Source organism: Protopterus annectens, chromosome 13.part0, assembly GCF_019279795.1.
Source record: "Protopterus annectens isolate FY-2018-M chromosome 13.part0, PAN1.0, whole genome shotgun sequence".
In the NCBI taxonomy this organism is placed as follows: Eukaryota; Metazoa; Chordata; order Ceratodontiformes; family Protopteridae; genus Protopterus; species Protopterus annectens.
In genome coordinates, this window is record NC_056747.1 from 410,228,401 (window position 1) to 410,252,033 (window position 23,633).

Sequence of the window (23,633 nt, forward strand, 5' to 3'; positions counted from 1 at the left end):
TAATGGCACTAAATATACAGAACCAACTGATATTGCCAATATCCTAGCAGATAAGGTCCAGTGCTAAGTTTAGCTCCCTCACCCCTAGAGGGCCCATCTCTATACCGGAAGAATGCAAAGTTCCTATAATCATGGCTGTACAGGTGTAAAAAAAAAAAAAAAAAAAAACTCTCCAAAGCCAAGAACACAGCATCCATGGGACCTGGCAATATCCCAAGCTGCGTTCTACACTAACTACAGAGTGAACTGGCACCCTACCTGGAAGTACCATGTTCAGTCATAGCCTCACCTCAGGCTTTGTATCCACTGAATGGCGCACTGCGACTGTTATCCCACTTCACAAAGGGGGAGCCATGACGGACCCCGGGAACTACTGCCCCATCACCTCAGGATACGTACCCAAGGAGTGGCGCACGGCGACTGTGGTCCCACTTCATAAGGGCGGTGCCTCCACAGACCCTGGAAATTACCGCCCCATTAGCTTGACAAGCCTTATCTGCAAAGCCATGGAGAGGATCATAATGGAACTCATAAATAAAGACATAGGGAACTTGCAGACTTTGGATCCAACCCAGTTTGGCTTTGTCAAAGGCAGATCCTGCCTCTTAAACTTGGTTGACTTTTTCGAGACAGTCACCAAGGCCATTGATGAGGGAAAGGCAGTCCATACAGCCTACCTCGACCTGGCAAAGGCCTTGACACAATACCCAGGTATCATCAAAAACTCATCAGCTTGAATGTAAACCCATACATCACAAGATGGGTTGCAAACTGGCTAAGCGACAGAACCCACAGGGTCAGAGTTGCTGGAGCCATGTCAGACTCAAAGCCTGTCACAAGTGGTGTCCCACAGGGCTCAGTCCTGGGTCCACTCTTGTTCGGCATCTACTTTTCTGAAGTACAAGCAAACACAGGAGGGTTATGGCTGACAAAGTTTGCAGATGACTGCAAACTGGGCCATAGTCGAAAACACATCTGACACAGATATCCTCCAGAAGGGCCTCACAGAAGCGGATAACTGGTGCCAGAGCCATGGCCTGAAGTTAAACGCCAAAAATGCATAGTCATACCCTTCGGGAAAAACAAGGTTACCCCTAGCTACCATATAGGTGACAATCCACTGAGCACAGAAAAGTCATCAGGGATCTGGGGACCCAAGTTGACAGTAGTCTTCGTTTGACACTCATGTTGCTAAAGTAGTTAGGAAAACCTTCTATATCGCCCACCTGATCATGAAGGGATTCACATCTAGATCAAGGAGGTCATCGTCCCCCTGTACTCATCACTCATTAGACCTATGATTGAGTACAATGCCCCGTTCGGAATGTATCTGACCAGACACCTGATGCAGCTTGAAAGGCCCCAAAAGTTCCTCACCAAAAGGATAAAGGGTCTCAAAAATATGTCTTATGCTGCCCGACTGAAAGAACTCCAGCTTTATTCAGTCTCATACCGCTTGCTCAGAGGTGACCTGTGCCTGACATATAAGGCCATGTCAAACCCAGATTTGATGAATATGCTTCACCTAAAAAAATCTAGATCCCTCAGAACCACAAGGGCGGGAGACTTGACACCGTTATAAATAGAACGTGCTGGAGGGACAGATTCATCACCCAGAGACTCCCTATGCTGTGGAACAAAATCCCGGTACATGTGAGGCAGAGCACCTCGCTGGCCTTGTTCAAGAGGAATCTTGACCAATGGATGGGAGATCGCAGATATACCCCAGGGATTACTTCAGTGTCACTGCTTGACAGAGGCACAGAAAAATGATAGGCATAGTTTTTATTCAAACTAAAGGGGTGGCGAAAGCCACATAACTATGGGCTAGGCTTATAAATGCCCTTGGGCAGATAGCCTAGTATGAACCTATTAGCCTGACGAGCCTGGTCTGCAAGGCCATGGAACTTATCGTGCAACTCCTAAACAAATACATTGGTAATCTCCAAACTCTGGACCCTACTCAGTTTGGATTTGTAAAAGGCAGATCATGTCTCTTAAACCTGATTTTACTTCTTTGAAGCAGTCACCAAAGCTATAGATGAGGGTAAAATGGTTCACACCACTTATCTAGATCTCGCCAAGGCTTTCGACACCATCCCCCACTCTGGAATTATGCATAAGCTCACTAAACTAGGTATAAATCCCTATGTCACAAGATGGGTTGCCAACTGGCTCATGAGCAGAACCCACACTGAAAGTAGCAGATTCCAAATCGGACATCAGACCAGTGACAAGTGGAGTACCACAGGGTTCAGTCCTGGGTCCTCTCCTGTTTGGTATCTATTTCTCTGAAGTGCAGGCCAACACAGAGTGTCTTTGGCTAACAAAGTTTGCAGTTGACTGCAAACTAGGAGCCATAATCGAAACTCCTAACTATGTGGACAAACTACAAAAGGGCCTCACTGAGACAGATACCTGGTGTCAAAGCCCTGGCCTGAAGCTCAATGCCAAAAAGTGTATTGTCATCCCCTTTGGTAAAAACTCTGTACCCATGAGTTACCACATAGTTGGTAGTCTACTTAATGCCGAAAATGTGATGAGACCTTGGGACACAGGTGGACAGTAGTCTCTCCTTTGATTACATCGCCACAGTGGTCAGGAAATTCCTACGTGGCTCATCTCATCACAAAAGGATTCTCATCCAGAAAGAGGTCATTGTTCCCCTCTACTCATCACTCATTAGACCCATTATAGAGTACAACGCCCCTTTTTGGTATGTACCTCACAAGACATCTACAACAACTGGAAAGACCACAGAAATGCCTCCCAGAGGATTACTGGCCTCAAACATGCCCTATGCAGACCATCTCCAAAAACTACAGCTTTACTCCATCGCATATCGCCTACTCATGCGATCTCTGCCTAACCTACAAAGCTATGTCAAACCCAGAGCTGTTGGACATGCTCCACTTAAAGAAATCCCAATCCCTCCGAGCTACACGCTCTAGGGACCTTAACCTTGTCACCACAATAAACAGAACATGCTGGAGGGATAGATTCCTGTCCCAGAGACTTCCCATACTCTGGAACAGATTACCTATCTATGCCAAACAGAGCTCCTCATTAGCAATTTTCAAGAAAAATTTTGATTGGATGAGAAATGGGAAATTCACCCCGGGGATCACTTCTGTGGCTCTGCTCGACAGGGGCACAGGAAAATAATTTTCTTGGGTTGTGAAAGCCAGGGTACATTTTTTGGCTAGGCTTGTATGGGCCCCTAGGGCTGATAGCCTAGTACCTACCTATGAACCTATAACATCTGGATTGGTCCACTGACAGCCCAACCACTCCTTTGTTGTGTATTAACTTATTTGGCATGATCCATTTGACTTGTCCCACTATGGTAGATGAGATCCTTCAACCCAGCCATCCTTGACTGTATACGATCATCATGCCCAGAAAATACCAACTTAACTGACACCTTCAGTGGACATCATCCAACCTACGTAATCAGGATATCAAAAATGTCAAACAACCACTCACCAATTTCAGCAAACTAGTCTTCAGTGAAACTCAAATGCAATTGGGCCTCTCTCAAGCAATTATCTTTAGATGCAGCTGTTGCTTACTTCAATACAGGGGAAGCCCCTATAAAGGCACAAAGAGTCTAGGCAAATCCCATTGGCTGACTTGCCAAACTAAACAATGTACAAAGGCTGGAGATTGGAAACACTGGCAGGAGGAGTAAAAATGTTTCCTGGACTGTCACCTGCCAAAATCTCACCAAGTTACATGTTCTCCAGTTTAAAAGAAACTATTATGATCATGTGCAACAATGGTACTTGCTGTTGCAATGTCTTGCAGAGTCATTTCCTTCATGTAGTGGCAGTTCAGCATCAAACAAAAGATTTTGATAAAATAAAATGCTTTTGTTTTAATGATTTTAAATTTCCCTGAAAATCTGAAGTGTACCAGGGAGGTTGTAGAATTGTTGCAAGCACCCACATGCCATGCCTAGTATGGTGATGACTCGAGGTCTGATGACGGTGTCTTTTTACTGACCCTTGAAAAGAAAGAAAGAAGAAAAGATGTTCTAATTGATATTTAATGAATACATGAAGTCAGAGTTCTCATTCTGTCAATTTGCATGTTCTGATGTTGCTCCTAACCATAAGTGTATGAGGCATAGGGATGGATATGCTGATTTCCCTGCTATATGAAGTTATGTATACCAATACAAATATAAAAAACAAATAATTGCAGTTATTCTAAAATAACACAACAGATGGGAAATCGGAAATGCACTTGCCTTTGGTGCAGAAGGTTGTAGGTTCTATTCCCACAGCAGGTATATTACTGACACTGCAGTGCAAGGGAGGGGGTGCTTGCTGCACTCTTGAGTGTAACGTCTTTTGGGTGAGATGTTCATCCAAATTCCCATCTATTTGAGTTAGCAGCTCAGGTTGATGTAAAAGATCCCACGGCACTTATTGAAAGAATAGGTGAAGTTCCCCAGTGCCTTTGCCAAATTTTCCATAGTTTAAATAGCATCTCTGGTCTCCCTTAAAAAGGAGCTACTAGCCTAGTGGAACTAATCCAGTCAACAGAGTGTAGATAAATACAGAAGCAGACTGAAAAGCTTTCACCCCTGACTGGACGTTTCAAAGGAATGCACATCACAGCCACATACCCAGAATTATGAGAAGGCTGTTGCAGTGCTTTGCACAAAATTATTTTATGTGAATTTATTTATAAGACCCATTAGGCACCAGCAAACTCTTCAAAACTGTCAATTCTGCAGTATTCTTTTCAGTGCACGCATGCTCTTTAAACAACCTTTTGAAAGCAGGCAAAAAAAAAATCTGCCCATCCAAATGTAACATTAACATTGCAAGTGTAATTGCTACATTTTCTGTCTAAAAATGTCCCCAATTTTGGCCACCTATCCCTGCCTGGCTCTCATCCAAAATCCTAAAATGAGCTACCTCTTGAAATTCACTTGCAAAAATGAAAACCTACAACCACAAAGCATTCTATAGCTATGTCAAGAATGTAGATGGCAACACCCAGATCTGCTCAGTTACAGCACAAAGGCATGAAAATTACAGATCCAACTGATATTGCCAACATCCTGGCAGATAGGTTCAGTGCTAACTTTAACCCCCTTTCACCCCCTAAAGGGCCCATATCTATACAGGAAGAATGCAGAGTCCCTGTAATCGCAACTACGCAGGTAAAAGCTGCACTCTTTCTAAAGCCAAAAACACCGCATCCATGGGACCGGACAACATCCCAGGCTGCGTTTTTACATTAACTTCAGAACAAACTGGCTCCCAACTTAAGCACCATATTCACTAATAGCCTCGCATCAGGCTTTGTGCCCACTGAATGGTGCACGTAAACAGTTATCCCACTCCACAAGGGGGGGAACCACCACTGATCCCGGGAACTATCGACCTATTAGCCTGACGGGCCTGGTCTGCAAGGCCATGGAACGTATCGTCATGGAACTCATAAACAAAGACATTGGTAACTTCCAAACTCTGGATCCCATCCAGTAAGTGTTTGTGAAAGGCAGATCATGCCTCCTTAACCTTATAGACTTCTTTGAGGCAGTCACCAAAGCAGTGGATGAGGGTAAGGTGGTTCACACAGCCTATCTTGACCTCGCCAAGGCTTTCGACACCATCCCCCATTCTGGAATTAGATAAACTCACTAAACTAGGTATAAATCCCTACATCACAAAATGGGTTGCCAACTTGCTCACTGACAAACCACACTAAAAGTTGCAGACTCCAAATCTGACCTCAAAGCAGTGACAAGTAGGAGTACCACAGGGTTCCGTCCTGGGACCTCTACTGTTTGGTATCTACTTCTCTGAAGTACAGGCTAACACAGAAGGCCTCTGGCTACCAAAGTTTGCAGATGACTGCAAACTAGGAGCCATAGTAAAGTCCCCAAATGATGTGGACATCCTACAGAAGGGCCTCACTGAAACAGATGCCTGGTGTCAGAGCCATGGCCTCGAGCTCCATGCCAAAAAGTGCAGTGTCATCCCCTTTGGTAAAAACTCTGTACCCATGAACTACCACATAGGCAGCAATCTACTCCACACCGAATGCGTGATGAGACCTTGGGACCCAGGTGGACCAAAGTCTCTCCTTTGGTAGTCACCACCACAATAGTCAGGAAGTCCTTCTACATGGCACACCTCATCATAAAAGGGTTCTCATCCAGGAAAAAAGATGTCCTTGTTCCCCTCTACTTGTCGCTCATTAGACCCATTATAGAATACAATGCCCCTTTTGGAATGTACCTCAAGACATCTGCAGCAGCTGGAAAGGCCACAGAAGTACCTCAGAGGATTGCAAATGCCCTACACTGACCGCCTCAAACTCCAGCTTTACTCCGTGGCATGTCACCTACTCTGAGGTGATCCCTGCCTAACATATAAAGTTATGTCAAACCCAGAGCTGTTGGGCATGCTACACCTAAAGAAATTCCAATCCCCCCAAGCTACGCGCTCTAGGGACCTAAAGCTGGTCACCATGGTAAACGGGACATGTTGGAGGGATAGATTCCTGTCCCAGAGACTTCCTATACTGTGGAACAAGCTACCCATCTATGTCAAGCAAAGTTCTTCATTAGCACTCTTCAAGAAAAATCTTGAGTGGATGGGAAATGAGAAATACACCCCGGGGATCACTTCTGTGTGTATGCTGGACAGTGGCACAGGAAAATAACTTTCTTGGGTGGCGTAAGCTATGGAACCTTGCTGGCTAGGCTTACGTAGGCCCTTGGGCCGATAGCCTAGTACCTACCTCTGAACCTATTGCTCTTGAGATTGCCTTCTGAATATCTCCATAGCCACCAAAGGTGTTTACCCAGTAGTAGTTCTAATAATAGGCTCATAAAGGGAAAATTCATCCCATTATGTACCAGTTACGCAAGACTGTGTCAAAATGCTGATGGTTTATTCAAATATGCATAACTTGTCCCTGAAGATTTTCAGCTTCTGATAATGTGTGCAGGAAGCTTTTGTTCCCTACATGTCGGGGGTGTGTGTTTGGGGCTTGCTGCCCAACATAAAGGGCAAGTATTTTTAATTTTATTTTATACAAAGGCTTTCAGTGGGAATGGACTACTTGGTCATATTGAAACCACTCTGTCTTCATTGTTCATAGCCATTATGTTAGGTTTGACAGCTATCTGCAGCATGTCGGTACCCTACTACTTGTTGGTGATTGGGTGGTGTCACTGGAAATAACATATGCCCTGGTATCCCTGGCCTGTTAGTGTTTCTTTTGGTTTGCTGTGGATGAGCTTAAAGTGCTGCTCTGTGGCTTGTTCTGATGCCTATAGCACTTATTGTGATGGGTGCCTTGTAGATGACTGAACACATTTCCCTCCCTGTAGTAGTATGCTTCTGGTGGATTCAACAAAGGATGTACTGACACTGCTCCTTGCTTTGCTTTTCAGGGGTTATTAGCTGGAAGTAATATTTTTTCGTAGTACAGAGACATTCATTTATTTTATTTATTTTACATTTGTTGACCCGGGCTAGTCTAGCTGGATACATGTCCAATTTCAGTAGAGGCCCGGGGAGAAAAGCTCCAAGAAAAACGTACAAAAAGAAATCTAAAATTCATAACGGATCAAACTAATAAAATACAATTGTAACAAAAAATATATTTTTTTATACAAATACAATAGTCAGTGAGGATAACATTAGCAGTAAGCATCAATGGGTAATATAAAAGAGATGGTAAATATCCAATATATACATAACTTTTATTTGCAATAGTATGGTATTTTGCTTCTTTAGGGTAAAATTATAAAGTTTCAGAGTAGTTTAAAAGGGAAAAGTTAGTACAGGAGCATAGCCAGTGTGCCTTAAATAGCTTTAGATTTTTTTTTAGAGAGTGAAAGAGAAATTTGAGTTGAGTTCAGTGGGTAGTAAATTCCATAGCTTTCCTACAGAGTTAAGAGTACAGGGAGTCACCTGATGAGTTATTGCATCTTTAAGTGTTGATCAGCAGTTTGAGGAGTGTAAGTTCTTGAGATTACAAGTGTAATGATGGTAGAGAGTATTGGAGTGTTGGTGGGTTGATGCAGGGTCTTGTGGACGATGGCAAGCTGGTGAAATTTGAAGATGGTTAAGAAATTCTAGCCAGTCTAGTTTTAGGTTCAGACAGTGATTAGTTCTGAAAGGGAGAGCCTGTAGGAAATCTAGCTATATTATTGTAGGATGTTGCCAGTTTAAGGTTGTGTATAGAAAGGTTAGTGTATATAGAGGAAGCATAGAGTTGTGTTGAGATTAAGTGGGTTCTGGCTATAGTGGTCCTAGCCACTGGTGTAAGAGGACTTGATTCTGTAAAGGGATCCCAGTTTTTTGTTCACTGATTTTTATTGTGCTGTTTATATGACTATCAAAGTTGAGGTTGTCTATTGTTATTCCTAAGAGTTTAGTGGTTGGGTCAGGAGAAATAGTAGTACCATCATTAGATGTGAGTGTGAGATGAATAGGGGTGGAGTTTCGGGTTGGTGTGAAGAGTAACAGTTTAGTTTTTTGGGGGTTCTACAGTGTTGAAAGCTTTTTGGGTAAGAAATTTAAGTTAAGTTTGAGAGGTGGCTTTACAGATAATAGTAGATTATCTGCATATTGAATGCAGGTGGTGTGTGGGATTGCTGATTTGAAGGTCATTAATATAAATGGAAAATAGGAGTGGGCCTAAAATGGAGCCCTGTGGAACACCGAGGGAAATAGGAAGGTTATTAGAGAGTTTATTTTGCCAAAGTACAACCTGTTGCTGGTTTTCAAGGTAAGATTTGAACCAATTCATGGCTAGGGGGTTGAGTGAAAGGGATTTCAGTATGTGTAGGAGGAGTTGGTGATTAACCGTATCAAAGGCTTTAGATAAATCAATGAAGACTGCAGAGGAAAGAATATTATTGTTACGGTTTTTGTTGATGCTGTCTTAAGGATAGAAGGTCAGTGGTGGTACTGTGGAAAGGTCTGAATCCATGTTGACAGTTGACAAGTAAGTTGTTATGGAGAAGGTGGTTAAGTAGTTGCTTATGGATGCATTTTTCCATTATTTTAGCAATAACTGAAAGCAGAGCTATAGGACGAAAATTAGGATAGTCATTGCATTGTCCCCCTTTATGTAGTGGGATGATGTGGGAAATTTTCCAGATGGATGGGATAGTTCCCTCACTTATGGTGCTGTTGATCAGAATGGAAATGGGGTAAGCAATGGCTTTAGCTCCTTTTTGTAGGAATTCTGCTGGGAGTTGGTCTGCTGAGGGGGTGGTAGGTTTTAATCTTTGGAGAAGGGAGCAATTGAAGGAAGTAGACACTGGTTGTAAATGATATGGTGGGGGTGGGATAGTGGTAGAAGTAGGCAGATCTGATGTATCGGGAGATGGCTAGCAAGATTTTGGCTAGTGTCCAGTGAAGAAAGAATTGAAGGCATTAGCAGTTTGAGAGGGATTGTCAGGGTTGGAGCCAAGTAGGTTGGGAGTGATTGATTGACCTGGGTATAGAAGTTTAATGCTAGTCCAAAACTTTTGTGGTTCCTTGTGGTAGGTTTGCTGTATTTGAAGGTAAAGGTTCTTTTTGTCGGAACAGGATGGCTTTTTTTGTATTATTTCTATGTTGTCTAAAGATTTGATCTGAAGGATTGTTAGTAGAATGCCATTTTGCCCAGGATTTGTTTCTAAGAAGGATTTTTTGCCTAGTATTAGTGAGCCAAGGGGCTGGTTCTGTTTTATTTCTAACAGAGCGTGATGGTCCAGGCTTCACACTGAGTGGGAGAGATTTGGTGACCACCACGTTGCTTAAGTTCAGTTTGGAACATGTCCGGGTTAAATTGCTTTTGAATCGTAGTGTTCTGTATGAGAAAGGGAAATTAGGTTGGTTTCATGTCTGATAATATAGGTTAGTAGTGGTCATAGGTCATCTGGGTGGGTTCCTGCTTGTATGCTTGATGGGACTATTAGTAAGTATCCAGTCCAAGGTACTTTCTTTGTTGTTGGGTCTATTATTAGTTCTGGTAGGGGAGTCTAGTTTGTGAGAAGCCACAAGGTTGATGTGTTCCAATCTAAAATTAGTCTCCTAGTACTATGGTTTCTAGATTTATGGAAAGCCAGTTAAGGATATTGTACTAATGTTTCCTGGAGGAAGGTCTATACAGATACTATTTATGGCCTTGTGTGGATTTGAAATTTAGTAATAAGTATTTCAGCCCTCTGAAGGTGGCCAAGATTTACAGAACTTGTAGCGCTTTATAGAGGATCGCTACCCTCCCTTTAGCTGTGTGGTCTAGTCTAATGATATTGTGGCCTGGTAAGGGTGACTTCATTGTCCTTGTAGGTTTTAGCTCTGATGGGCTAAGATGTCAAATAGGTGACATCTAAAAGGGCATGGAGTTGATTGGAAATGCTGTTATATTGAGGAGCTATAGAGAGCGAAGGTTAGGTTTGATAGGTGTTAGGTACTAGTTTTATTTGGGTTGCAGTTTGGAGTGCAAATTATAAAATGAAGTGAATGTCCCCATCTCGAGGAAAGGATGGACGTCATTTGGCTCGGAGGTGGTTCACAGGAGGTTGAGAGGCAGTGGTTGGGAGTGGCTCACCAGAGAGCAAGAATAATGCTTGTAATTGGTGTGATAGAGAAGTGTGTCGCTGGAGAGTTTCTCTGAGCAGGTCCCAGGAGAGTCTTATTGGTTAGGGTGGCCTCTGTCAGGAGGGATGAGAGGTCAGGCTGAAGAGGGCTGTCTCAGATTATGGTACCTCCCTCCTGGGGTGTTAATGATAGGCTCTCCTTCTGGTTCCAAGAGGCTCAGTTACCAGGGGCCAGGTTTAGCTTAAATATGGTGGGGATTCCAGTTGGTTCACCTGACTGAGTGCCCACTTAGAAGCTATCTTAAAATACAAGAGCTAGGTAGGGAGGAACCTGAGCTAGAGGAGTTTTGAGCAAGCCCCGATGGTCAGTCTTTGAGGCTTGCAGGATATTCTCCTTATTCTGATTCTGATGTGGATGATTCTACTCTGCTGCTTCTCCTGAGGATTTTTCTTTTCAGAGACTCTTCATTCCATGAGGGAGCATTTAAGTGGGAAGGTCAGGACTTCTCTGATTCCAGGAAAAGGCTTAGGGAATTTTTGTTTTTACCCCAGCATAGGCCTTTGGCTATACCTCCTGTACTGGATGTTGTGGAAGATGTGTTTGCAGAGGCTTCTCTTAATCCTTATTCTTTGCCTCCTGCTCCTGTTAAACCGGATAGGTATTACAGGGTGCCTGAAGCTCATAAGTATCTTTTTAAGAGTCCTAGGGCAGACCCAGAAACCCTTAGTCAGGGGCCTAAGGGTGTTAAGGCTTCTGTTGTCAAAAATCCGGTTCCTCCAGATAGAGGCCAGGGCTTTGGATAGATGGGGAAAGAAAGTTTATACTTCTTCCACCCTAGCTATGAGGGCTTTGAATTGCCAGTTTCACATGTTGAAATACCAAAACTATCTCCTTTCACAATTGAAGTCTAAGGTAGATGCTCTGGCGGAAGGTATTGAGTGTAAAGAGTTACAAGATTTAGTACATGTGTCTGAACAGGTGGGTAAGCATTCTTTGGAATGTGGTTTTGATGCTGTACAGGCCTCGTCTAGGGTGGCTGCCACTGGGTCAGTTCTTCGGAGGCACGCCTGGCTGAGGGATCAGAATTTATCTGACCATGTTAAGACAAGGATTTTAGATGCTCCTTTACAATCTGATGTGTTTGGTTCTCCTGTTGAGGCAGTCTTAAAGAAAATGGAAGACAAGGCTAAGTCTATGCAGACTGTTAAAGATTTTTTGCAGGTTCAGCCTCCGAAGTTTAGTAGAAATTGGCCTACCAAGGGGTGGATGTATCCTTCTTATGATTCCCAGTCTAGGGGTAGATCTAGGCGTGGTAGGGGCAGAGCTCAGGGGCTCTTTCAGGCCTAGAACAGGGAGTTCACCTGCACAGTCTTGGTGAGGCAGGGGTCAGTCCTTTAAGTAAACAGACCCAATGACCTTCCTTTTCAGCTGCCAGAGCCTTCGTCTGGCGCAGCACCTTTGGGAGGAAGGTTGGCACTTTTCAAGGAAAATTGGAGTTTAATTACCCAAGACAGATGGGTATTGGATATCATACACACGGTTACAGGTTTTATTTCCATACCTTGCCTCCTTTCAAAGGCATGCCAGACGTTCCTCCTCAGCAAAGAATAGAGGCTCACAAACAAATTTCTCTGTTACTTCAAATAGGGGCCATACACCGGTCCCTATGCCAGAAGTGGGCCTAGGATTTTATTCTCGCCTGTTCCTTAGTACCAAAGAAAGGGAACACGTGGAGACCAATTTTGGATTTATCTATCCTCAACACTTATCTGGACATTCCAAGTTCAAAATGTTGGCGTTACAACAGCTTTTACCTCTGCTGGGCAAAGATCATTGGATGGTAACTTTGGATCTCAAGGAGGCTTACCTTCATGTTCCTATCAGACTGGTTGCAGGAAGTATCTGCGTTGGGCTGGGACTTCTCATTATCAGTTCTCTGCATTGCCCTTTGGCTTATCTACTACTTAGAGTGTTCACAAAGTTCTGGCTCAGTGATAGCTTTCCTCAGGCTAAAAGAATACAGATCTATCCTTATTTGGATGATTGCCTGATTCTGGCTCAAGGAAGGGCGAGCTTCTTCATCATTTGGAATATGTGATAGCAGTGCTAAGATGCCTGGGGTATTCTGTGAACGAAATAAAGTCCAGTCTAGTACCCTCTCAGGACATGTGCTTTCTGGGTGTGAACTGAATACAGCATCCCAGATGGCTTTTGACCCCGGACAAACAAAAGAATCTTTCCTTTACTTTCATCAATTGTCTCATCAGTCCAGGCTGACTGCAAGGACAGTCCTTCAAGCCTTTGGGTTCATGGCATCTTGTATTCTGGTGCTTCCCAATGCCAAACTGCATGTGAGGAAGCTACAATGGTATCTCAAAAATGTATGGACACAGCACTGCCAGGATCTGGACACTGTCATTCAAATAATACCTTGCATTCAAAAAGGAATTGTTGTGGTGGGCTCAGGAATGTCACCTAAACAAGGGACTCTCTGTGACCCGGCCAGAGGCGAGTCAGATTCTAACGACAGATGTCTCAGACAAAGCTTGGGGAGCTCATCTGAATGGAAAGTGGATACAAGACAAGTGGCCTGCCAGACTACAACATCTACATATCAACTTGAAGGAGATGTTAGCAGTCCAGTTTGCATTAATAGCTTTCAAGGATTTACTTCTTCCAGAGCAGGTGTTGATTCTAACAGACAACACAACTGTCATGTGGTACATCAGCAAGCAAGGGGGAACGCATTCTTATCCTCTATGCAGGCAAGCATTGATTTTGTGGGAGACTGCTCTCAGTTTACAGCTAAATCTTCAGGCAAGGTTTCTGCCGGGAGCACAGAACTCCTTAGCAGATGTGTTGAGCAGACGAATTATGGATCCCCACGAGTGGAAATTGGATCCTCATGTAATTTCAGAAATTGACAGTGTCATGGGGAACTCCAGACATAGATCTGTTCGTTTCTCCACTAAACCACCAGCTGCCAAAGTTTTGCACGAAAAGGTTTCATCCCACAGCTTGGAAACTGGATGCTCTTTCTTTCAATTGGAGCAATCTTCATGTGTATGCCTTTCCACCTCTGCCTCTCCTCCCAAAGGTACTACTAAAGGCCAGGCCAGGACAAGCCAAGGATGATTTTGATAGCTCCAGATTGGCCTCGACAGCATTGGTACCCATTACTGAGAAGCCTGACACGAGCCTCCATGGCCTTTGCCTTCGATTCCACACCTGTTGTCTCAGGAGGACAGTCATTTGCTCAATGTCAAGCTTCACTCTCTTCACCTAACAGCCTGGCATATTCTGTTTTGAACCATAGTGGGTCTCAACTTCCACAGCAAGTTTTGAATGTTATTTTGGAAGCTAGAAGACCGAGTACAAAGAAAGTATGCAGAGATAAATGGAAGAGATTTTTATTTTGGAGTGCAGCAAAGGGTTTTGATGATTCTGAGCCTAATTTAAGTGTGGCTCTTCAATATCTTACTGAGTTACTGGACAAAGGTTTGTCCTTCTCTTCTATTAAGATTCATGCTGCAGCAATTTATGATCACTATGATTGTGATCCACCATTGTTTTCTCATTCTTTGTTCGAGCAATTTCTTAGAGGGGGGAAGAATGTAAGACGCCCACGTAGAGCTCCTAATCCTGCTTGGGATCGCAATTTTGTGTTGGAAAATCACACTCTACAACCTTTTGAGCCTACAGCTCATACCGAGTTGAAATATTTATCATGGAAGACTGCTTTTTGTTGGCCATTACACTCTGCAAGAAGGGTTTCTGAATTGCAGGCCCTTATGGCGGTTGAGCCTTTCTTAATTTTCCATAAGGATAGGGTATCTTCATTACTAATCCTTCCTTTATGCCTAAAGTGGTTTCTAGTGTGGCTTTAAACCAAACTATTCATTTGCCTACTTTTATGCAAATCCCAAAAATAAAGGAAAAGATTTTGCACACTTTAGATGTACACAGGCAGTTATGATATTATTTGGACAGAACTAAAGGGTTCAGGCAGTCTCAGCAGTTATTTGTTTCTTTTGCTTTGAGTTCTCAGGGCAAGCCTGTGTCAAAACAAACTATTTCTAAGTGGATTGGGTTTTGCATTGCTTTCTGTTATTCCCATCATGGCAAGGAGATTCCAGCTGGGATTAGGCTTCATTCCACTAGGGCTACTGCCACTTGACAGCTTTTAAGGGTGGCAACTAAAGATATTTTGGAGGCAGCTACTTGGAGTTCAGTGCATACTTTCTCTAGGCATTATCACCTTCCTCTTTTATTCTAAATCTAGGGCTGGTTTTGCCACTGCTATTTTGCAGGGCATTTTGGCAGCTCCTTCTTCCTTATAGTTTTGCCATCCTCCCTTACCTCTGCTTTGGGATTCTACCCAAGTGTAAGGACTGCAGCAATGTGAGATGAAGAACATAGTACAGTTTTGTACCTACCATAAATGTAGATGTTCGAAGATCCACATTGCTGCAGTCAATACCTCCCTCCTTCCCCTCTGTAGTTAGAGGCGGTTGTGTGGATTGGGTTGTCAATATGGTGTATATTGTATATATTGTACATATTTTTTAGTGCAGGGTGGTTGGTCGGTTGTTTGTTGTCTTTTGGTTTTTGACCTTTCTTTTTAGGGTCTTCTGACATCTGGGGCAAGAAAAGACTGAGGATATGACGTCGGTCATGCGCATTTGTACCCTGATGTCCTGATGTCAGTCAAATGCGCCTTGACCGACGTCAGCCTTATACTTTGATATTCGGGCCGACCAAGGACAGCGGACTACCCAAGTGTAAGGACTGCAGCAATGTGGATCTTCGAACATCTACATTTATGGTAGGTACAAAACTGTACTTTTTATTTCTAACAGAGCGTGATGGTCCAGGATGGTTAGGAATGTAGAATTGAAGTAATCTGCTGCTTCATTGAGTGGGAGAGATTTTAATGGTGACCATTTACGTTGTTTAAGTTCAGTTTGGAAATGTTCCGGGTTAAATTGCTTTTTGGTGCGTAGTGTTCTGTATGAGAAAGGGAAATTAGGTTGGTTTTATGTCTGATAATATAGGTTAGTGAGTGGTCATAGGTCATCTGGGTGGGTTCCTGCTTTGTATGCTCGATGGGGACTATTAGTAAGTATCCAGTCCAAGGTACTTTCTTTGTTGTTGGGTCTATTAGTTCTGGTAGGGGAGTCAATAGTTTGTGAGAAGCCATAAAGGTTGATGTGTGGCTGGGTGTGTATTACTACAGGTCTTCCAATCTATATTAGTCTCCTAGTACTATGGTTTCTTGTGGGAGATTTATGGAAAGCCAGTTAAGGATATTCTCGAGTGTGCTAATGTTTCCTGGAGGAAGGTCTATACAGATACTATTTATGGCCTTGTGTGGATTTGAAATTTAGTAATAAGTATTTCAGCCCTGTTGTCTGAAGGTGGGCTAAGATTTACAGTGTTAACTTGTAGCTCTGCTTTATAGAGGATCGCTACCCCTCCTCCCCTTTTAGCTGTGTGGTCTAGTCTAATGATATTGTGGCCTGGTGGGGTGACTTCATTGTCCTTAGTAGGTTTTAGCCAAGTTTCTGATGGGCATAAGATGTCAAATAGGTGGACATCTAAAAGGGCATGGAGTTGAGCAATTTTATTGGAAATGCTGCATATATTGAGGTGAACTATAGAGAGCGAGTTAGGTTTGATAGGTGTTAGGGTACTAGTTTTATTTGGGTTGCAGTTTGGAGTGTTAAGGTTATAGTTTGGGCCAGGGTTAGGGTGAATGTCCCCATCTAGTAGGAAGTGGATGAGTGTTGTGTGTTTAGGGTCAAGAGGCTTACAATAATAGTCTATTAATTTTCTATCATTTCAGTTAGTATAGTTTAATGTGAGCTAGTCTGATATTTGGCTAGTAGGTAGCTGGGTTTGGATAGATAGCTAATGGTGGTGTGGAAGTGTGTTTGGAGGGGAAGAGTAGAGTATAGTGGTTGGTTCACAGGAGGTTGAGAGGCAGTGGTTAGGAGGTGAGAGAGTAAGAATAATGCTTGTAATTGGTGTGGGATAGTTGAAGTAGACATTTGTTTGAGAAGTGGGAGAAAAATGTGTGGTAGAGTTTTGTGAGCAGGTTAGGAGAGTTGTCAGTGTTGTAACGAGGAGGGATGAGAGGAGGTAAGAGGGTGTGTTGAGATGATGGGAGTTGGGGGTGTTAATGATATGAGTAGCTCAATTGGAGTGAATGGGATGTGGGTGTGGCTATAGAGGATTAAATGTATGAGCACTGTGGGTGGGGGCAGGGTAGGGGAGTGAGCCCGCAGGGTGAATGGAGCGGATAGAGACACGAGAGTAGATTGTCAAGGATGACCATCCGTGAAGTATGAAATTCTGCTGGTAAATCTGAAGGCAAGAGAATATAGAGGTAGATTGTATGAGGAGTAGAGTGTGATTTAAAGATAGTTTAGGTCGAGGGAGAGATGGTAAAACGGGAGTCAGAAGAAAACTGGGAAGAGAGTTGGGGAGATGTGGATAAGCAAGTGTGAAGAAACTAATATTCAGAAGCTAATGTAGAGGCGCCACCTAGTGGTCAGTTACTTTAATGCAGTAAAATAGGTCTCATAAAGGGGATGTCAGGCCAGGGAGGAGGGGGAGATGAAACAAGTTAGAGATAGAGGGTATGAGCTAGAGGTATGGTTTATTTAAAATGTTAAATATGGGTGGGGGGGATTGGCTGCTGGTTAACCTGACTGAGACTTGCCTACCTAGCAGTATCTGTAACAACTTATTGCAGTTTACTAGAAGGTATAACAACACATACTTTCACTGTCTCTTATCAAGGTAAGGTTTCCCAAGGAGCTGGTAGGTTAAATCTTAATGTTTGACTATTTTTCTTAGGTGTCCAGCTGGGTACATTCAGGTGAACTAGTACAGGGAGGTACAGGAATAGAAGGTGTAGGACAAGCACCGGAGCAGGGTGCATAGTAGCCAGGTATGGGTGTGAGAAGAAAGATTTATCTGAATGTGTTGGATATTTTATGTTGCTCATCTTCCTACTTGCAGGAGGGGCCCTGAAAGTCTCAACGTTTTGTGAACTTGGGTGAAGATGCGGAGGTGGATGGAAGAATAAATGCTTTCAGGCTTTATGGTGACCGCCACTTTCATAGTCCTGTTTGGTCAGCAGAGGAAGAGGGTACATTTTATTAAATTGCATAGTGGTCACTGTAGAGGCATCACAGTTTTACAGACCTACTGCTGTTGCACCCCTGAGTGTGCACTTTAGCATGACATTTTTACTCTCTGGTTGCCTTCCTTGATGCTGATCCAGTCATTCTCTGTGACAGGTGAATAAGCAGATGCAAACAACACTGATCAGATGAATTGGGAATATTAGGCCCGAAGACTAGGCCTCTCATTTTACAATTGAGCTAGTTCGGCTACAAGAAAAACTAACAATATTGTTGGTAAGAGGGTACAGTAGATAAAAAAAAAAAAAAAAATCACATTCTCTCCCACAAAAATGTTAAGTGAAGTAGGAATTTTGATGTTGGTGAAGGGTCATAAAATGGTAGTAAGTAGAAAACAAAACTTTTTACTTGGACATATCTGTTGTGTAAGTTATAGGGATATACCCTCTGTGGTAGAACTATAGTGTCTATGCCATTTGAATCGTTAATATGTGAGTCAGGGGACTAGAGGGTAGAGAGAACTGGTGATATGTGATCGCTCTGGCAACACAGCATCTGGTCCTACATTTGTTGGTTCTGCTGGTCGGGTTGCCAGGCTCTTTGACCATTGTTGGTGATGAATAGTTTGTGAGTTCAGAGTTTGATGTGACAGTTCAGAGCTGGATGGAAACTGTCTCTTGTTTATCATTGGCAAGTCGAACATGTGCATACTGAGGTTGATGCAGTTCTACATCCTCCACTAACAGTTTGTACTTCGGACCTGTTATTTCAAAGCAATACAGGGTGAGGAGATACGAGCCAAAAAAAGTGCCATTTCTGGACCTCTGTATTTAAACAACCTTTCTTTATGCTTTTTACCTCCTCAAGGGAAAATGGAGGATTCTTGGATTGTATAAAATGCATCATGTGAGCAACACCAGATGGCACAATGAGTAATGTAAAAAAAAACCTTAAGTCAACAAGAAAGGGAAATTAACTTGAATGCACACACTGAGGCATCAGCAGTGAGATTCTCCTTCCTGGGCCGTTAAACTAAACTACATCAAAGCGAAAAGGTGAAAGCTCGACTCTCCAGTGCTGTGTTTCATCATTCTTTACGACAATCAGAGAGGAAAGATAAGAGACTGATCATTGATCAGTAATCAGCTTAAAATGGTTTCCCAGAAGAAAGTGCTTTTTTAATGTTTCGACCATTGCATAAGCTGCCTTCTCAGCACCTGAATGGTGCTTCTCTGGTGGCAGCATCCTGAAGAGAGAGGCCACAGGCTTTCCTTGCTGGTTTAGTGCGTCAGCAATGGCTGTTTCCGAAGCGTCCATCTTTACTACCAACAGGACATTATAATTGACTGTAGAGATGGTGGCATCCACTGGCTCCTTTTTAATCTCCAAGGTATCCACCACAGCTTTAGGCAATGGGAAGGTTGTGTTGTGTACAAGAGGGTGAATTGTATTTGAAAACAATGATATCTACTGCAAATGGTAGGCAAAGATCCCCACTGCTCTTCATTGAGACTTGAGGTCTTGAAGGAGGGTCAGTTTTTGCAGAGGCTCTAGTTTGAATCTGGCTTGATGTACCATTTTAGATACCTTGTAGCCCAGTAGCTTGATTTTTAGTAACTGCTATTATGCTGTTGTCATTGAATGTTGGACCGTATCATCTGGCAGCTTCACAAAATCTCTGCAAGTTTTTATTTTTCACAGTGACACAATTTCATCAACAGTGCATTCAAAACAGGCAACACCATTAGTCAGACCAAATGGTATAAGACTGAACTGATAGTCTGCCACAAGCCTCAAAGGTTTCTCATCTCTTATCCGTATCTGGTGATAAGTGCTTTTCGGATCCAGAGTGCTGTATACCTCAAAGTACCAATTTTTGAATAGTCTAATCTTTTCTCAAGAGGATAGTAATCAAGATGCATAAAACATTTTGTTTGACTATAGTCAATGGCAAGCCACTTTTTTGTGCAGTGAGCAGAACCTGGGCTCTCCAGGCAGAGTTAGAGGGTTCAGTTATGCCTTTGGCTATCCGTGGTTTAATCTGTGCTTGTATAAAGATCGCGTCTTAAGGGCTATGATGCATAGATTTCATTGCTATAGGCTTGCAATTTTGTGATGAATGCTGGAAGAGTCGTGGAACTTAGATTTTGAGCTGAATTTAATCCACTGAGACTGAATGAGTTTGGTTCCTCCAAAAGGAATTTGTGTTTACAGCTTGAAAAAGTAATGACCCAGTAGAATATCTCTACAGAGATTAGGTAAAATGGATAGTTTAAAATTGTGGTTGACTGTACTGTTGTAATGCATGGAAACAATACTGTCCTTGGGGATCAGCGGTATAGCTCCCATTGTAATTCAACTTTGGGAACTGTGCACAGGCCAGCTGCACTTATGAATGTAGATGCCACATAACTTTGAGCTCCTTGTATGTATTAGAGCATGTAGTTCGACTTTGTTGCTGGGAGTAGCAACTGCACTAGATAAGCACCCTGGAGCTGCAGTGATGCAAGAAAGTGACTGGTTCATTGAGGCTGGCTGTTTTAGCTTTGGAACCAGACAAACATTCCTTTTGGAAATTACTCCTCTTTCAACATTTTCTGCATAACTGGGCATTTTGATTGTGAATGTCTGTTATGACCACAAAAGTAACACTTCGAATTGCCAGTGGCACGTCACCATCAACAGATGGTAGGTAAAATGGTATCTGCTTCTCTTTCCTGCTTTGCCTGAGGAGTCTGAGTCGCAACAGGGTGACAAGACAGAGTTCTGATAGGACTGTGATTATGCATGGGCCATTTCCAGTGATCTTGCTGGATGATTTGTGCTTTGGAAGTTTAAAGGGTGTTCAAACAGAAGTTGCTGAATGTGACTTGACTGAATACCTCTGCATGCGTCTCATGGTTTGATAATGTTCAACTGTGGCAGCTTTGAAATTGGTCTCAAGTCAATTTAAATTTCTGGACAAACTGATCATGTTTGGCCACTTTCCTGTTTGCAGGTAGCCAACTGAGGGAAAATTTCATTTTTAGACTTTATGTACAGCTTTTGTAAAGTGTCTATTGTGGCTTTGTAGGTAGGGCATTCACTAATAATGTCCTATACTGAGAGAGATATAGTTAACCAGAAGCGCTTGTTTGCTGGGATGAAGTTCTCCAGAATATAGAAAATTGCTAACCAATGGATCAATTGTTTGGAGGCATCAGGAGCACTCGGGTCTATGTCAGACTGATCTGGTTGGAAGAGGTGATCCATTACAGTCAGATTGTAAGGTGAAAATTGTGACAGGCAAATAAGCAAATGTAAACATTGGGATGAATTACAATTGAGCTAGTTCAGCTACAAGAAAAAAAAAATATTGTTGGTAAATGAGGTGCAGTAGATGAAAGCAAAAATCATCACAGTATATTTGATTGGGGGGGCACACCTGGACTAATTTTTCCTAGGAAAATTGAGCCAGTACGAGTGGGATTTCGCATAACCCATTTGAGCTAATGGCAAGGTTTCTCACATTCCAAGCTATTGACAGTGAATGCTTCCATTTCCTCTTTCAGGGCTGTAGAACTTGTATCCATGACACATTTGTGCCACAGACAAGGGGTCATCTGTTCAGGTGTTACTGCTTAGACTTTGATCCCAGGAAATGGTCTTCCTTTGGCCTTCTAGTGCTTTCAAGACTGTCCTCCTGAGCTTTTGAATCATCTTTTCCAGTTTGGGCCTTTCAGAAGGTTTTTAATTGGTGTGGTGTGTGGTACTTTTCAACAGTTAAAGTACCACTGTAGCTGTGTTCAGTGAGATATAATGAGCTTATGTACTCACTGTGTATGCTGGTCTGTAAGAAAGCATTCTGTATTTAGTACATAGTTTTCTTCAGTTGTCTCCCCTTGTTTTGACACTGTATCCATTGTCAACCAGTGGATTTCATGTCCAAGTCCATAATGTGAGTGCCGTTTTCATTGACCAAAACTTGACCAAAACTGTAAATATTCATAACAGCAAATCTAAAGGATTTTACCCTTTCATGGAGATGCAGTGAAATTGAATGGTTGTACTGTTTAGAACTGGACAGTTTTTAGGGGCAAAGCCCCTTTGAGTGGGTGCAGTCCCCTTGCAGAATAAAATTCAATTTTCAGTTTTTGAGTTTCACGGATCCAGTAGACAGCCATATATCTTTATATTGCTCATTTTAGGTCTGCTTACCCAGCCCATGAGCACTGACTGAGGTACAGGGGCACATCAGAGACGTGAGACATTTAAGTAAGTCTCTCTAGCTCATTACATCCAAGTGACACATCCTGGTGCATCTGCAGTTAACTTCTACTGACCTCTAGGTGTCAAATACTGCTTGTTCATACATCAATAATTTAAAACCTTGTGTATAACATGATTTGGGAAAAATTTCATCTTAAAGCTTACACAATGGCAAACTCAAGTACATTAGTGTTTGTCGGTCTGGTGTAGGTAAAGGGATGTTAACTGTTTTTATTATATTAATTACATACATTTTCACATTTTTCTAAATATATCAACAACCAAATAACACAACTCCTTAGCTTCTTATGAAAACTCTCTGCTAAATGAATAAAATGCTGCTGACAGTATGTGTAACTTGAGTGGTTGCCGAGATATTGTACGTTTACAAAAAAATTACAAATCTGATAGTTACTGTGTTTGTGACTTAAAATCCAGTTTAAGACCCAAAACCTGAAGAATGCTACCACTATAAAAATAGTTTGTGCTGAAAGGTTTGCCATTTCTTTCATAACCCTATGGTTCCAGAGATATGAACACGTTTTTTTTCCCAAAAATTTTATTACATTTTGTTAAACATGGACGTAAAGTATTAAAAATAAACAATATAAAACACAACTATTTACACTACTATATATAAACATCCATGATAAACATTTGTTTTATCCAAGAAAGGTAATCCATATTTATCTAACTAGCTTCAATTTTTGGCAAATGTGAGGACATATGATTCTGTCAAAAGGCTTTGGCTCCACCCATTTGAACTTAAATTGCAAACTTCCAAAACTCCACTGGAGTGGTTGAGTTAGTGAGGGAAGCCCGAGAAGTGTCAAACTTGTGTTGACCTGAGAATAACTGTCTGAATACAACTATCTACTGTAAGGGGCCTTCTTGCAGATAACTAAAATGTTTAGTACATGTTTTTTCTCTACCATGATTCTGTTAACATTTTTTTTTCTTTTTGCCTCCATGAAAATAGTATAAATGTGGAGTAACTGGACCGTTCCTTCAAATTTAGTTGTGCTTAATACGGTTAATGGGGACGTGCACACTACAGCTGTACAAGGACATTGTTTCTGGATTGTTAATGTATAGTATAAAAATGTGGTTTTGATTTTTGAAAGTGTCCATGAGGAGTGTAGTAGTCCTGTGCTGTTGCACTTCCCATATGAAAGCTATAGAAAATGCAACTAAGTACCCTTACTTTATCGGTGTCAAGTCTCGTCTAGTACCCTACTCCTTTTTTTTTTTTTTTTTTTTTAAAGCAGTTTTTCATGTTGGCCTAGGTTGGCAACCATCCTCCTAAGTATGTGAATGCATTATTTCTGGACTACTGGTAGAAAATACCCACAGCATAAACTGTCAAGTGAGCGTTGGCAGAGTGAAAAACAAAGTGCATTATTCGTTTTGCACCCTTGCCTCAGGGCATTGTCGAAATCTCAAGTTTGATGCAGCAGGAGGGAGTGGAACTTCAGAATGTAAAAATGTTTGTCAAAAATGCTCTCTAAGATGGTTGTAAGTGTTTTTGCTCACAAGGTCAAGTAATTAAATGTCTTGAAGATGTGACATGGTGCTTCATAAACTACATTTCATCAATTAAAAACTTGCTTAATTTTTGAAGCATTCCTATAGATAATGTTTTAAATCTTTGTGCTGATGCACG

The 23,633-nt window shown here is 42.3% G+C and overlaps 1 protein-coding gene across 1 annotated transcript in view; it reads left to right on the plus strand.

Moving 5' to 3' along the window:
• LOC122787378 (complement C1q binding protein) overlaps positions 1-23,633 on the plus strand; it is a 213,045-nt gene that overhangs the window by 38,817 nt on the left and 150,595 nt on the right. The window lies entirely within an intron of this gene.